Here is a 15,132-nt window from a genome sequence, read left to right as displayed (position 1 = left end):
TTAATAGCCTTTATCCAGAGGAAAAATTTCTCACATTTTCATATGTGAGGTAGATTGGCAACTTGGAGCCAAGCATTGGCTGAAATAAGGCTCCTACCCTCCTGCCACAGAAACTTGGAGATAGACTAGTACAATTCAATTTTAGATGGCTTAGAAAGCCAGGGAGAGCAGTAGAGATAAGATGCCTATAGAAAGAGATGTGGTACACCCAAGTTAATACTCTTTACAAGACTTGATCTGTTTTTGCAGCAGCTCAAATTAATTGAGCTCTGCCTTAAATGCAGAGCACAAAATCCATGTTTCTGTTTATCTAAATGTACATATTAGAAGTTAGTCATTCTTTACTTAAACAGTGTTCTGTGTAATCCCTTCATATAACTGATTTGAAGACGTCATCTCTGTGTTGCCGTCGTTCATGCTGACTTGTCTGACATTTCATTGTGTAAATACATAGTTTATGCATGCTCTTAGTCTTTGGAGTTTTAGGACTTTGCTATTAAGTGCATCTGTGAACACTTTTACATGTCCATTGTTGTACATGTAAGCTTCTTGGTATACTTAGAGTGAAACTCAAACTATAAGGGTATACAAATGCTCAGTTGTAGGAGACAGTGCGAAACCATCATTCAAAGTCATTGCCTTGATTTACACCATAAAGAAAACTTAACCAACACCCTCTCCAACACTAATCAGATCTTATTTTTCAAAATTAAATGGCCTTCAATGATAATATCTTGATATATATTACTGATTGCTATTTATAATTTCTTGTGTGTTTAAAGGTTTTGTTTGAAACCATTTTCTTGTCCAATTTCTCTTAACATTAGGACATTTGATGGTTATTTAGATCTTTTAAGTCCTTTGTGTATGTGAATCTTTCCATTTATAATGTCTTATAACTTAAGGCACTTTTGAAAATTTAGTCCAATTTTCTGCATTTCTTGGAGGAGACATATGTCTAAATTCTCATTTCCCCCAAGAACTAACTTATTCACCCATATTTCTATACCAAGAATTAAAGTTACTTTCACATTTAAATTCTTAATACATCTGGAATTCATTTTTGTTTATGGAGTAAGGTTGGGATCTAAAGAATTTCCATGTGGATAGTGATTTTTCCAGGTACACTAATTGAACATGCCCTCCTGTCAGTAAGTTCTTACTGAGTTAAGATAAAGGTGGAATGCTGTGCACAAAGAGATGATTGTCCTGTTGACTGATCTCCTGGTCTGTGAGAAAAAGATGGACCTGTGGGTCTATGGCATAGGTCCTGGACATATATACTTGAAAAGGCAAAACTCCAGTGGAATATCAATGCAGGGATCTCTGTGTAAGGTGGAATGTAACTCATGTTAGCCTCATCCTTTGATCCTTTCTCATCTTCATTCACATCCCTGCAGGGGTTAGAGTCCAGGAGGCTGCATAGTTATAGGACCTCCCAATGGGACTGAGGATGAAGGACTGTTCTATTTCCTTACCCATATAGTTCTACAAAGCAAAGGCAACTTTGTGCCAAGTTAAATCCTGTTTGTCTTATGCACATAATACAAACACATGACCACTGCTAGTAGTCATCCATCTGTTCTAATAATTCTCCTTTAACACCTTTATTGGAGTATAGTTGCTTTACAATGTTGTGTTAGTTTCTGCTACATAACAAAGTGAATCAGTGATATGTATACATATATCCCCATATCCCCTCCCTCTTGCATCTCCTTTCCGTACTCGCTGTCCCACCCCTCTAAGTGGTCACAAAGCACGGAGTTGATCTCGCTGTGCTATGCTGCTACTTCCCACTAGATATCTATTTTATTTGGTAGTGTATATAAGTCAGGGCTACTCTCTCTCTACCCAGCTTACCCTTCCCCCTCCCTGTGTCCTCAAGTCTATACGTCTGTGTCTTTATTCCTGTCCTCCCCGAGGTTCATCAGAACCATTTTTTTTTTAGATTCCATACATATGTGTTAGCATACGGTATTTGTTTCACTCTTTCTGACTTCACTCTGTATGAGAGACTCTAGGTCCATCCACCTCACTACAAATAACTCAATTTCATTTCTTTTTATGGCTCAGTAATATTCCATCGTATATATGTGCTACATCATTTTTTTAACATCTTTATTGGAGTATAATTGCTTTACAATGGTGTGTTTCTGCTTTATAACAAAGTGAATCAGTTATACATATGTTCCCATATCTCTTCCCTCTTGCATATCCCTCCCTCCCACCCTCCCACCCTCCCTATCCCACACCTCTAGGTGGTCACAAACCACCGAGCTGATCTCCCTGTGCCATGTAGCTTCTTCCCACTAGCTATCTATTTTACGTTTGGTAGTGTATATATGTCCATGCCACTCTCTCACTTTCTCACAGCTTACACTTCCCCCTCCCCATATCCTCAAGTCCGTTCTCTAGTAGGTCTGTGTCTTTATTCCCATCTTACCCCTAGGTTCTTCATGACTTTTCTTTTTCTTAGATTCCATATATATATGTGTTAGCATACGGTATTTGTTTTTTTCTTTCTGACCTACTTCACTCTGTATGACAGACTCTATGTCCATCCACCTCACTACAAATAACTCAATTTCGTTTCTTTTTATGGCTGAGTAATATTCCATTGTATATATGTGCCACGTCTTCTTTATCCATTCATCTGATGATGGACACTTAGGTAGCTTCCATCTCCAGGCTATTGTAAATAGAGCTGCAGTGACCATTTTGGTACATGGCTCTTTGAATTATGGTTTTCTCAGTGTATATGCCCACTAGTGGGATTGCTGGGTCATATGGTAGTTTTATTTTTAGTTTTTTAAGGAACCTCCATACTGTTCTCCATAGTGGCTGTATCAATATACATTCCCACCAACAGTGCAAGAGGGTTCCCTTTTCTCCACACCCTCTCCAGCATTTATTGTTTGTAGATTGTTTGATGGTGGCCATTCTGACCGATGTGAGGTGATATCTCACTGTGGTTTTGATTTGCATTTCTCTAATGATTAGTGATGTTGAGCATCCTTTCATATGTTTGTTGGCAATCTGTATATCATCTTTGGAGAAATTTCTATTTAGGTCTTCTGCCCATTATGGATTGGGTTGTTTGTTTATTTGGTATTGAGCTGCATGAGCTGCTTATATATTTTGGAGATTAATCCATTGTCAGTTGCTTTGTGTGCAAATATTTTCTCCCATTCTGAGGGTTGTCTTTTGGTCTTGTTTACGGTTTCCTTTGCTGTGCAAAAGCTTATAAGTGTCATTAGGTCCCCCTTGTTTATTTTTGTTTTTATTTCCATTACTCTAGGAGGTGGATCAAAAAAGATCTTGCTGTGATTTATCTCATAGAGTGTTCTGCCTATGTTTTCCTCTAAGAGTTTGATAGTGTCTGGCCTTACATTTAGGTCTTTAATCCATTTTGAGTTTATTTTTGTGTATGGTGTTATGGAGTGTTCTAATTTCATTCTTTTACATGTACCTGTCCAGTATTCCCAGCACCACTTATTGAAGAGACTGTCCTTTCTCCATTGTATATCCTTGCCTCCTTTGTCATAGATTAATTGACCATAGGTGCATGAGTTTATCTCTGGGATTTCTATCCTGTTCCATTGATCTATATTTCTGTTTTTGTGCCAGTACCATACTGTCATGATTACTGTAGCTTTGTAGCATAGTCTGCAGGCTGCAGGTTCATAGTTCCCATTATTTTTGGTGTCTACCCCCAGTGTGTGAAGTTGGTTCAGTGTCTTGTGGAGGGGACTGGTGCCTGTGTTCTGGTGGATGGGGCTCGATCTTGTCTTTCTAGTGGGCTGGGCTGCATCTGGTTGTGTGTTTTGGAGTGTCTGAACTTAGTATGACTTTAAGCAGCCTCTGTGCTAATGGGTGGAGTTTGTTCCTGTCTTGCTAGTTTGGCATGGGGCTTCCAGCACTGGAGCTTGCTAGCTGTTGAGTGGGGCTTGGTCTTAGTGTTGAGACAAAGATCCCTGGGAGAGCTCTCGCCGATTGACATTACGTGGGACTGGGAGGTTTCTGGTGGTCCAGTGTCCTGGACTCAGCCCTCCCACCTCAGGGGCTCAGGTCTGACACCCAGCCAGAGCACCAAGACCTTGCCAGCCACACAGCTCAGAAGAAAAGGAAGAAAGGAAGAAGAAGAAGAAAAAAAACCAGACAAAATCCTTGGACAAATGGTAAAAGCAAACCTAAAAAGACAATCACACAAATAAGCATACACATACACACTCAGAGAAGAAGGAAAACAATTTTTTTAATGTTTAAAAATGTATAAAAATAAAAAATATATATAAAAATTTAGAGAGCACCAAACGAATAAACAAATCCACCACTGATAATAAGCACTGAAACTAAACTAAGATAAATATAAAATCAGAAACAAATTAGACACAGAAAGCAAACCCCAAGTCTACAGTTGCTCCCGAAGTCCACCACCTCAATTTTGGGAACATTTGTTGTCTATTCAGGTATTCCACAGATGCAGCGTTTATCAAGTTGATCGTGGGGATTTAATCAGTTGCTTCTGAGGCTGCTGGGGAGATTTCCCTTTCTCTTCTTTGTTCTCACAGCTCCTGGGGTTCAGCTTTGATTTTGGCCCCCGCCTCTGTGTGTAGGCCACCTTGAGGAGTCTGTTCCCCACCCAGACAGAAAGGGGTAAAGCAGCAGCTGATTAGTGTGCTCTCTTGCTCACTCAAGCCTGGGAGAGGGAGGGGTACGGTAGTCATAATTGGAATGAGGGGTGATCCTGTAGCAGTAGAGGCCAGTGTGACATTGCAACAGCCTGAGGCATGCCGTGTGTTCTCCTGGGGAAGTTGTCTCTGGATTACGCGGCCCTGGCAGTGGCGTGCTGCACAGGCTCCCAGGGGGGTGTGCGTAGTGACCTGTGCTTGCACACAGGCTTCTTGGTGGCAGTGGCAGCAGTGTTAGCAGTTCATGCCCAAATCTGGGGTCTGAGCTGATAGCCGTGGTTTGTGCCCGTCTCTGGAGCTCGCTTAGGTGGTGGTGCTCTGCCTTCTGTGGGCACACAGGGAAGGAATCCCCTCTTCTCATACACCCTGAAACAATGGTCTCTTGACTCTTTGGCAGGTCCAGACTATTTCCCGGACTCCCTCCCAGCTAGCTGTGGTGCACTAGCCCCCTTCCGGCTATCTTCACACAGCCAACCCCAGTCTTCTCCCTGGGGTCTAATCTCCAAATCCTGAGCCTCAACTCCCAGCCCTCACCCGCCCAGGTGGTTGAGCAGACAAATGTCTCAGGCTGGCGTCCTTTATGTGAGAATCTCTCTGCTTTTTCCTCTGCACCCCTGTTGCTGTGCTCTCCTCTGTGGCTCCAAAGCTTCCCCCTCTCCACCTCCCATCCTGGCCAGTGAAGAGGCTTCCTAGTGTGTGGAAACTTTTCCTCCTTCACAGCTCCCTCCCAGAGGTGTAGGTCCTGCCCCTATTCTTTTGTCCTTTTTTTTTTTTTTTGCTTTCGCCCTATCCAGGTATGTGGGGATTTTCTTGCCTTTTGGGAAGTCTGAGGTCTTCTGCCAGTGTTCAGCAGGTGTTCTGTAGGAGCTGTTCCACATGTAGATGTATTTCTGATGTATTTGTGGGGAGGAAGGTGATCTCCACATCTTACTCCTCTGCCATCTTGAAGGTCTTCCCAGTAATTCTCCTTCTAATGGACTCTGATTCAGTGGGGTCTTTTTTCTTAGAGTAGTTTCTCAGACATCTTTGTTCTGTCTTGTGAGGTCACTGCCCCTGGATGCATTGGCTACTATAGGACGATGAGCATGTGCTGCAAAATCCCCAGCATCAGTGAAAGGTTGTATGAGGTCCTTGGATGAAGAGCCCAAGGCACCAAATACAGATAGTAAATCTTCCCTCTCCCCACAAAATAAAATAAAAAACCTACATCTAATAGGGAAGAATCAGATTTGGGGGTAGAAATGTCCTTGTGTAACGTGTCAGATCTCAGTATAAGAAGGCTGGGGACACTATTACCTGTAGCTGTATGTGAACCAAAATGGGCAAAGACCATTATCTATGAGCTATGAATGTTCTAATATCAAAGCTGTAGTTTGGAACTGAGAGAGCCCCATTAGGTAATATCTATTAAATAAGTAAGAGACACTTTCCAAGAGTGAGCTGAGTAGAGATAAGCATAGGGCAACCTCAGGGAACAGATGGAGAAAGGGACCTCCACATAGGAAGAAAGTCCAAACAACTCAGATTGGTAGTCAACACAACTAAAATTTCAGTCCAGTGGCTGAGATGCTGAGGTACCTCCAGGAGTATTTTAGTCAGCTTCCCCCAAAATCCCAGAGCTGTTCAAATTTTTGTCTCACAAGGGCCAAACAGTTAGTAATATATCCCTTATACTATTTTCCCTTCTGTTCTAGTACAACAGTTGGGAGGGGGAGAGAGGAGCAATTTGGAATGAAAACTTAAAAAAAAAAAAAAGTGGTAATTCAATGGTATTGAAACACTTGAAAAAAGTGGTAATTCAATGGTAAAAAAGTGAAAAAAGTAATTCAATGGTATTGAAACACTTCAATGGTAAAAAATTGAAAAAAGTGGTAATTCAATGGTATTGAAACACTTAAAAACAAGCTGCTACAGAGGAAAACTAACAGTGTTGCAGCCCAGTTTCCTCAATCTGCTAGTCTAGAGCAGTATCAGGCTATTCTTATAGCTGTGTCTCCCTTCCCATGAGGCATCATGAATTGTGGGAATGCCTGTTAACGTCAAGCTAGCTGCTCTGCCTTCAGGCTACACCTTAAACTCAATTGTTTGAGGACATTACTGACACGAGGTCCTTCAGATTTATCTGCACTTAGAACTTTGCTCATGTATTCTGTTCCAGGGTAAGGAAAAGAGAGCATCGCTAAGCTATGTATTGAGAGTTGTGACAGTTACACAGCTTTCATTCTCAAAGTTCTGAGAGCGGTCTTTGAAGAGAGATCAGGGGCTGGATGACAGAAATAATAAACAGCCTATAATAGGAAAGACTTTCTTGAGCCAAATAGGACTGTAGCCCAGGAGACAGCCTCTCAGCTTCGAGAAACTGCTCAGTTGATGCATATTTCTGCATAGTCTTATATTCCTTGTTCTGATAAGGCATAAACATGATAGGGGGATGTTCCTTTAAAGTTTCAAGAGAGACAAACTGAGTATGTGTACAGTGAGACAGCAGGACCCTGGTGTCTGGGAAGGGAACCTTATTTTTGATGGAGTGTTAACATGGATGTCATAGGCAAGGAGTTATTTATCCTTATCTTTAAAATGGACATTCTTTAGCTTAATGGTTAAAGAGCGTGTGCTGTGTGTTTGATAGGCCATGAATGAGTCTGTCTTAGTTCACAGAAAGTCAAGTTGAACCATGTATAAGCCAAAAAGACTTCCCCATACCTCAATATGTGAACATTTTCTCCATCAGGTTTATAATCATAACAGGTATTAGCTTTCCTCACAGGACTGACTTGTGCACACGAGTTGAAGATTTTTCAGTGGGAGTTACCATAGTTGCATTAGAATGGGCCCTCTGAGGAGCAGGTGCCAACATTAAATTAGATGTGTCAGAGGTACACAGAGGGGAAATGCTCATGAAGGAAATGCTCATGAAGTAAGACACAGAGGGATCCTGAGGCTGGAAGAGCCATGAAATCACAAGCAGATCTGATCCGAGAGGGAGGGAGGAAAGAAGAGGAAGGTCTTAGGCTTTCGTGTATTTCTAAGAACACTTTGGCAAGGCTGCGTGTAAGTCTTGAGCCAAGGGAACTCATGAGAAATCCGGTCTCACACTCCAGTAGATTTGCCTTATTAGCGCTGTGCTCATCTATTGGTTGGAAGCCACTAGGGCTTAGCAATGCCATGAACTTGAGAGCACAATGATTGAGACTATCAGTCAAATATGCTCCTTGCAGTCCAATCTGAAAAGCCTGTTTTTTACGGTCACCACATCCCTGCTTGCCTTGCACAGGTCTCCTTCAGATTTTAGGAGCAGCTCCACCATAGTTACTGTGGGCCTGTCTTGCTAAGGGCAAAATGGAAAGGAAGGAAGGATGAGCTCTACAGCCCCAGTTTCTGAAATTTTGCTCAGATACAGCTGTTAATTCAGTTGATAGATTGCATCCTAAAGGATAGGACTCCAGTTCTGTGAAGTGCTGCCTTTTGAACTGTTTTTTAGCTGTTTTTCGAAGACTGCTCTGGCATTCTGTGGGTCCAGCTCCTTCTGGTTGGTGAAACTGGTAATGCTACCAGTGGATTCCATGGTTATGAGCCCTGTCCTGCATATCCTTCTCTGAAGAGTGTCTGTTCTTTCAGTACTATGTCATATGGGATGTCCTGCCTATAATCAGTCATTCAGGAGGCCCTCAAAGAGAAGTGCTGGTCAAGGCTCTGTGGGAAAGAAAGGAAAATACATGCCCAGAATAGTATATGTCATTGGTAGTGCAAACCACTGTACTTCCTAGGATTCAAGAGGCCCAGAGGAGTTGACTTGCCAGCAAGTGGCCTCCTTGAGGAATAACCCTAATATATCTGGGTTTCAGCATTGATGTCTATTGCTGACAGGCATTCCGAGGCAGCAGTCAACCTTGATCATGGGGCACCTACATGGCTGGGTCCACACGTAGTCTCCTTTGCTGCTACTGTTGCTCGTTCATAATGTTAAGTGGCAGTGATACTTGTACCATAGTCTGGACCTAAAAGAGCCTTCTTGCTTTGGGCCCACTCAAAGCTATATTTCCATGTCTTTGGGTATATGGACTAAAGCAAGATTCCTAAGTGAGGGATACATTCTCTTCAGAATCCAAGGTGGCAGGCATTATGCGTTCTATCTGGTAAAATATGTAAGATGAAGATCTTTTACTGATAATGATTTTTAACCATTGGCCCCCTAAAATCACTGAAGTTCTAGGTTTTGAGTGTTAAGATTTGTCTCCTACCCTTTGGAGCATGTGTGTCTTACTAAGGCCTCTATTGTACTAAGCACCTTTAGCTCATTTTGCCAGATCAACATGCCATCGATGGATGATGGTGGAGGTCCATAGGATGCCCAGTCATCTTTAAATTATGTTATGACACAGGAAGAGTTAACATGCCCTTGAGGCAAACCATATATGAGAACTATCTTCCACCCCCTGTTAATGGAAATTGTTTTTGGGATTTTATCACTAAGATGGAAAACAATACATTTGTCAAATTCTCCATGTACCTCTGCAGCATTTTTGACTCTTGGTGGAGAGAAGTGTTAGAGGTTATTTGGCCTTCCCAACTCTTTGGCTCTTACTCACAGGCCAGCAACACCACATGGAAGTTACTCAACCTACCAAGTACAGTCATTCTAATTATTCATCAAGTGACTGAAAACAGACTTTCTCCAAAACTTCAATTACTAACTAGACTCTGCTAGTTAGTAATTGGTGAAGGAAGGAATTGGTGAAGGAAGGTGAAAAGGCTGAGTTACTGGGGCTGGGAAAGAAAGTGTGCACAGGAGTCAGCCTGTGATTGAGATGAGGAGGTGGGGTGAGGCAAGGCTTTAGGCTGGGGGGACCCTGTCTTTGTTTCTTACCCTTTGTGTTGCTTATTCTCCATCTGTTCTCCATCTATTCCTCCAGATCTCTGTTCTCTGTCCCCAGAAGCTGACATTTATGGAGTACTGCTTTTCTTTTTCCCTCCAGTTTCTAGGTGGGTTCAGCCCATGTGATGCAGGAGATGAGAGGGTGAGACTAGCCATCAAGAACTTATTCCCCAGTCCCTTTCTGCCAGGCACACTTGACAGTGTTGTGATTTTCTACCAAAGACCACAGCTCCTGAAAAGTGACACCCCACCCCCCGCACTTGTGTTCTGGCAACTGCATCTTGCCTTACCTGGTAGGCCTGAGTTAGGTGATGCTGCTCCCTGGGGTTAGTCCTGGGCCTCCACCATCCCTTGTCAGTTTCCTTAACCCTTCCCAGGCCTCTGTAGATGGTCTCTTCAGTTGCCCCCTTGACCATGCCACTTCTTCTTTGGATATTTCAGACCAGATCCCAATAGTGTACAGTCTTCACCAGTATCATCTCTTGAAAACCTGCCTGCTTCCTCACTAGGACACATTGGAAAGTGGACAACTTCACAGAACTAGTTCCAAAGGCAAAAGAGTTCTAATCTCATTGTGGTCAAATGCTAAATGATCTTTACCACGATTTTTAGATTTACAATAAAAGGGGACTTGTCTACTTCACTCCTACCTCCTAATTTACTGGCTCTCATAACTTGATGTTTTACCAAGCAAAGTGTAATCATGTGAAGAAATCCAGTTTCCCTCCAGAAAAGAGAGAGTCCTTAAATGGAAAAATCAGTGAGACTTGCCAAATGAATTTGTCTTCTGTTCTGATGCTTGTCTCCCTTACTGTGGTTACCTTCCTCCTATGTTAGTGGGGAAGCTGTTTGACTGTCTGTCTTCCCTTCTGAAGTTATTTGAGTTCCATCACTACTGAGCCACACCCTGGGGCAGTGGTTCCCTTCTAGGTTTGAGCAGAGAAGACACATTGTAGGATGATCTCACAGACCAAATTACATAAGAGGCTAAATCTATATCCAGTGAATTATGAGCATAAGAAATGTTTTCTCTCGAAAGTAGGCAGACCTCTACTACATCTCAGACCTTGTTAGATCCAAGCCAAATGTCCTCAGTCCTGTGAACTGGCCTCAAGCCCTGGAGAAGGTGGATTTGATTTTTATCCCTCTTTCCTTCCTCATACCTGACAACACACAGAGCTGTTTTCCTGATGGATGTTCCATCTACATTTCATCTCTTCCTCTTCCTATCCATCTCCAGGAACGTATCATGAAACTGAAAGGGGTACCTATGACTGGAGGGATGCACTTCAGCTCCTGGATGGAGATGGATGAGCCTTGGGGTTAGCTTTACTGACTTTTATCCTTTCCCTAATATCGTAACACTCCTTAACTTATGCCTCCCTAGTCTGAATGGCAGCCCTTACTGCTTAAACACAGTAGAAGAAGGCTACGGCAGCTTCTGTTCAGTGGGGCTGTGAGTATATGCGATCAGAGCGGGACAGCTCCCACCTGAGCTATATCCAAATATATTTGCGAATACAAACCACAATTCTTAGCATTTTCACCCTGCTCACTACCTTTCTACATGGCTGAATTTTTCTTTTTCCCAAATGTGTCATGATCTTTTGCCCCTGATAATTACCGATGTTCTTTCCTGGTGTTGGAATAGCCTACTCATCTTGCTCTCCTGGCTAGTCCTTATACATGGCACATTGCCACAGCTTAGGTATCAACCTAAAGAGGCCTGTCGTTGTACTGCACACACATAGTACTCTGGATTGCTTGTTTACCTGCCTGTTTCCCTGGACAGAATATAAGTTTCATGAGAGTAGGGAGCATGTTTATCTCATTCTCTGTTGTAATACTTATGCTAGCACAGTGCCTGGCAATTGAAGAATAAAATACATCGTGCCTTTTTAAAGCACCTGGAGGTATTTTGGAGGTTCCTGTATTGGCATTAGTGAACTAGAGGGCCTCTTCAGCCTCCTTGTGTATGGCTCTGTGGACTCCACCCTCTCTGTCTCCTTCCAAGAGAATTCCTTCCCTCTGGGTCTTAGAAACTTATATAGGAGCACGATCTAAAGTTGGTTGCCCAAGTTTAAGTTCTTTCTTATAGGCTGGGAACACATACTGATGACCTTTGCTCCTTTTCTAGATCCTCCTTGTAAGACGTTCTTACCTGGGATGTGTAGTGTCAGCAAGAGCCTGGGGCTCTGCAAATGCCTCTGAGGCCTGGCACGTATAAGCGTTCTGCTCAGGGGTAATTCCACTTGTAACCTTCCCACTATCTTAGTGGAGAAGGAAAATAGCAGTCTTTGTCCCAGAAGGATGGACACAGATTCTAAATTTGAACACAGCTATCCGCAGCATGTTAGGGTTGGTCCAGAAGGTCTAAGTCTATGGAGGACCTGTCATGATCCCTTGGGTCCAAGTCCTGCTCTTGTTTGTTGTCTGGCCTCCCTGGAGTCTGCAGCTAGTCTAAGGACGCCAAGTAGAAATCAGAAAGGCCTTTCTAGAAGAGGGATGAAGAATCTTCTTGGGATTAGAACTCAGCCTGGCTGTCAAACTTTAAGGAAGTTTGATACCCTTACAGCACTTGGAAGTGGTGGTAGAATCCTGAATTAACTTCAAGACAGACAAATAGCAATTACCTAAAAGTAAGATACTGCAGACTTTCCCCCTTGCTCTGGTTTACATTGTGAGGGAAGGACCCCGTGGACTTGTGTGGAGCAGTGCATGTCCTTTACATCCTTCTGAACCTAAATTTCCCAACCTGAAATCCTGTTTCTTAGGAAGGGGAAAACCTGCTTTCTCAGTTTGACTTATCCCCTGGTGTGTCCTAATGGGCTTCTCATGGGTTGTGGGGCATCACACTTCAGGACATGTGACAAGACATGGCCTTTGAAGCTCCAGTGGCTTGAGTTTGCAAGCCAGCTCAGTGACATACCTACTGTGTAACCTTGAACAAGTTGTTTCACTTTCACTTCTTCAAGCATAAAGTGGGAATAATACCTATCTCTGGGTAGCTCTTATAATTGAGATACTATATACAAAGGGGCTAGTAAGGAAACTAACATACCAGGTGCTTAAATAGCATTGTTGTTACCATCACTGCTTTTTTGTTTCTTGGAGGGGTTAAACCTCGGAGAGACATTTTTAACTGTCTCTTTCAGACCAGGAGCCAATATGGTCAGGGCAGTGGCTATGAAGTAGAATCAATGAAGAAAGAATTTACTTTTTACTCTTACTCCCCTTTTAGAGGATTCTATTTCTATGGCACGTCAGGAAAAGCTAGGAACTTCTAGAAGCTTGCTCTCTGCTCCCCAATCTTAAACTTTACTTTCTATGTAAAACTGCTTGTAGTTGATTTGAAATATAGTGTTATTTCTTCCAAACCTGTGCACAGGTTATACCCTCAGCCCAGTAAAAGGAGGAATTTCATTCCATACAGATTCATATCTAGCTTTTGAAACTTTGGTTCAGTAATCTCCTTGTCCAGTTGATGAACTCTGCCTTTAGAGTTTAATGGATGAGCTATGTTCCTTTTGTACCTGACTCTCTTGCATGATATTTAGAAATAAGTATTCAATAAGTCAGTGCATTTGAATTTAATCACATTATAGCTTAAAGTAAGGCTTCTGCCTTTAATAATTAGATTTTAAAGACCAACTCAGTACAGCCTTTCTCAACTGATGGAAACGTACAGAAGAGCATTAGAGATAAACTTTTCCATAGACTGTATCTTAAATATATATTAAATAAGATTTGTATTCAGCCTTGGAAGCAGAGATGAATCAGAAGCAAACTTTACCTGTGCTCATTCTAACACTGTCCAGGAGAGGGAATTCTGGCCCAAGGATGAGAAACCAATAGCAGTCTGGGCTCTACAAAACAAAGGAAAACATCAACCTTGGTGTCACTAAATATCTTTTAAAAAAATTTTTATTTTATATTGGAGCATAGTTGATTAATAATGTGTTAATTTCAGGTGTACAGCAAAGTGATTCAGTTATACATATTTATGTATCTGTTTTTTTTCAAATCCTTTTCCCATTTAGGATATTACAGAATACTGAGCAGCGTTCCCTGTGCTATACAGTAGGACTTTGTTGGTTATCTACTTTAAACATAGCAGTGTGTACATGTCAGTCCCAAACTCCCAATCTATCCCTGCCCCACACCCTTCCTCCCTGGTAACCATATGTTTGTTCATTAAGTCTATGAGTCTGTTTCTGTTTTGTACATAAGTTCATTTGTGTCATTATTTTTAGATTTCGCATATAAGTGACATCTTTTTTTTTCTTAAGTGACATCTTATGATATTTGTCTTGCTCTGTCTGACTTACTTTATTAGTATGATAATCTCCAGGTTCATCCATGTTGCTGCAAATGGCATCATTTCATTCTTTTTTTTGCTGAGTAATATTCCATTGTATATATGTACCACACCTTCTTTATGCATTCTTCTGTCAATGGACATTTAGGTTGCTTCCATGTCTTGGCTATTGTAAACAGTGTTGCAATGAACATTGGGGTGCATGTATCCTTTTGAACCATGTTCTTCTATGGATATATGCCCAGGAGTGGGATTGCTGGATCATATGGTAACTCTAGTTTCTTAAGGAACCTCCTTGCTGTTCTCCATAGTGGCTATACCAAGTTACGTTCCCACCAACAGTGCAGGAGGGTACCCTTTTCTCCACACCCCCTCCGGCATTTATCGTTTGTAGATTTTTTGATTATGGCCATTCGGACTGGTGTGAGGTGATATCTCATTGTAGTTTTGATTTGCATTTCTCTAATAATTCGTGATGTTGAGCATCTTTTCATGTGCCTGTTGGCCATCTGTATGTCTTCTTTGGAGAAATGTCTATTTAGGTCTTCTGCCCATTTTTTGATTGGGTTGTTTGTTTTCTTGAGCTGTTTGTAAATGTTGGAGACTAATCCCTTGGCAGTTGCATTGTTTGCAAATATTTTCTCCCATTCTGTGGATTGTCTTTTTGAAAACAAGTTCCACCAAATGAGATATTCAGAGATCAAAAACAACTTCTCTCTTCAACTCTTGCTGGATATCTGGGGTTCTCTGAGCCACAAAGGGTCTGATTAACTAACTTGAAATTCCTCAGGTTATCTTTATCCACACCTGTATATTGCAATATGCGTCAAATCTGAGGGATTTTCTGGTGGCCATGGGCACACCCCTTACACCTTATTGAAACTTCTGCTTCGGCACTTGCTTTCAGAGCCCTACCAGGATGCGCTCTCCATAGTGCTCAATTCAAGCCTTATCTTCTAGGTCATTCATGTCCCACCCTGGATCTATGGTGGGAATTGCATTTGCTGCTGGTGCTCAGATAGGATTGCCAGGCAGTAACATTCAGTGTATCTGCCTCTTCATTAGCCTTTTCTAGCACCATCTCTCTCTTCCTCAGTCAACAGGGTAGTTAGTACACTTTGAACATAGCCCTACTTGAGTTGTGGGTGGCAGAGATGGAGAATAAATTTCCTATCCTAGTAGGGTCATTCCAAAAAGTTGGCATATTTTTCCAATTAAACAAGTCTGATGTGAAAAGGGAGAGTGAA

Source organism: Grampus griseus (genome assembly GCF_964374135.1).
Source record: "Grampus griseus genome assembly, chromosome: 8".
Classification (NCBI taxonomy): domain Eukaryota; kingdom Metazoa; phylum Chordata; class Mammalia; order Artiodactyla; family Delphinidae; genus Grampus; species Grampus griseus.
This window is presented reverse-complemented; position numbering follows the sequence as displayed.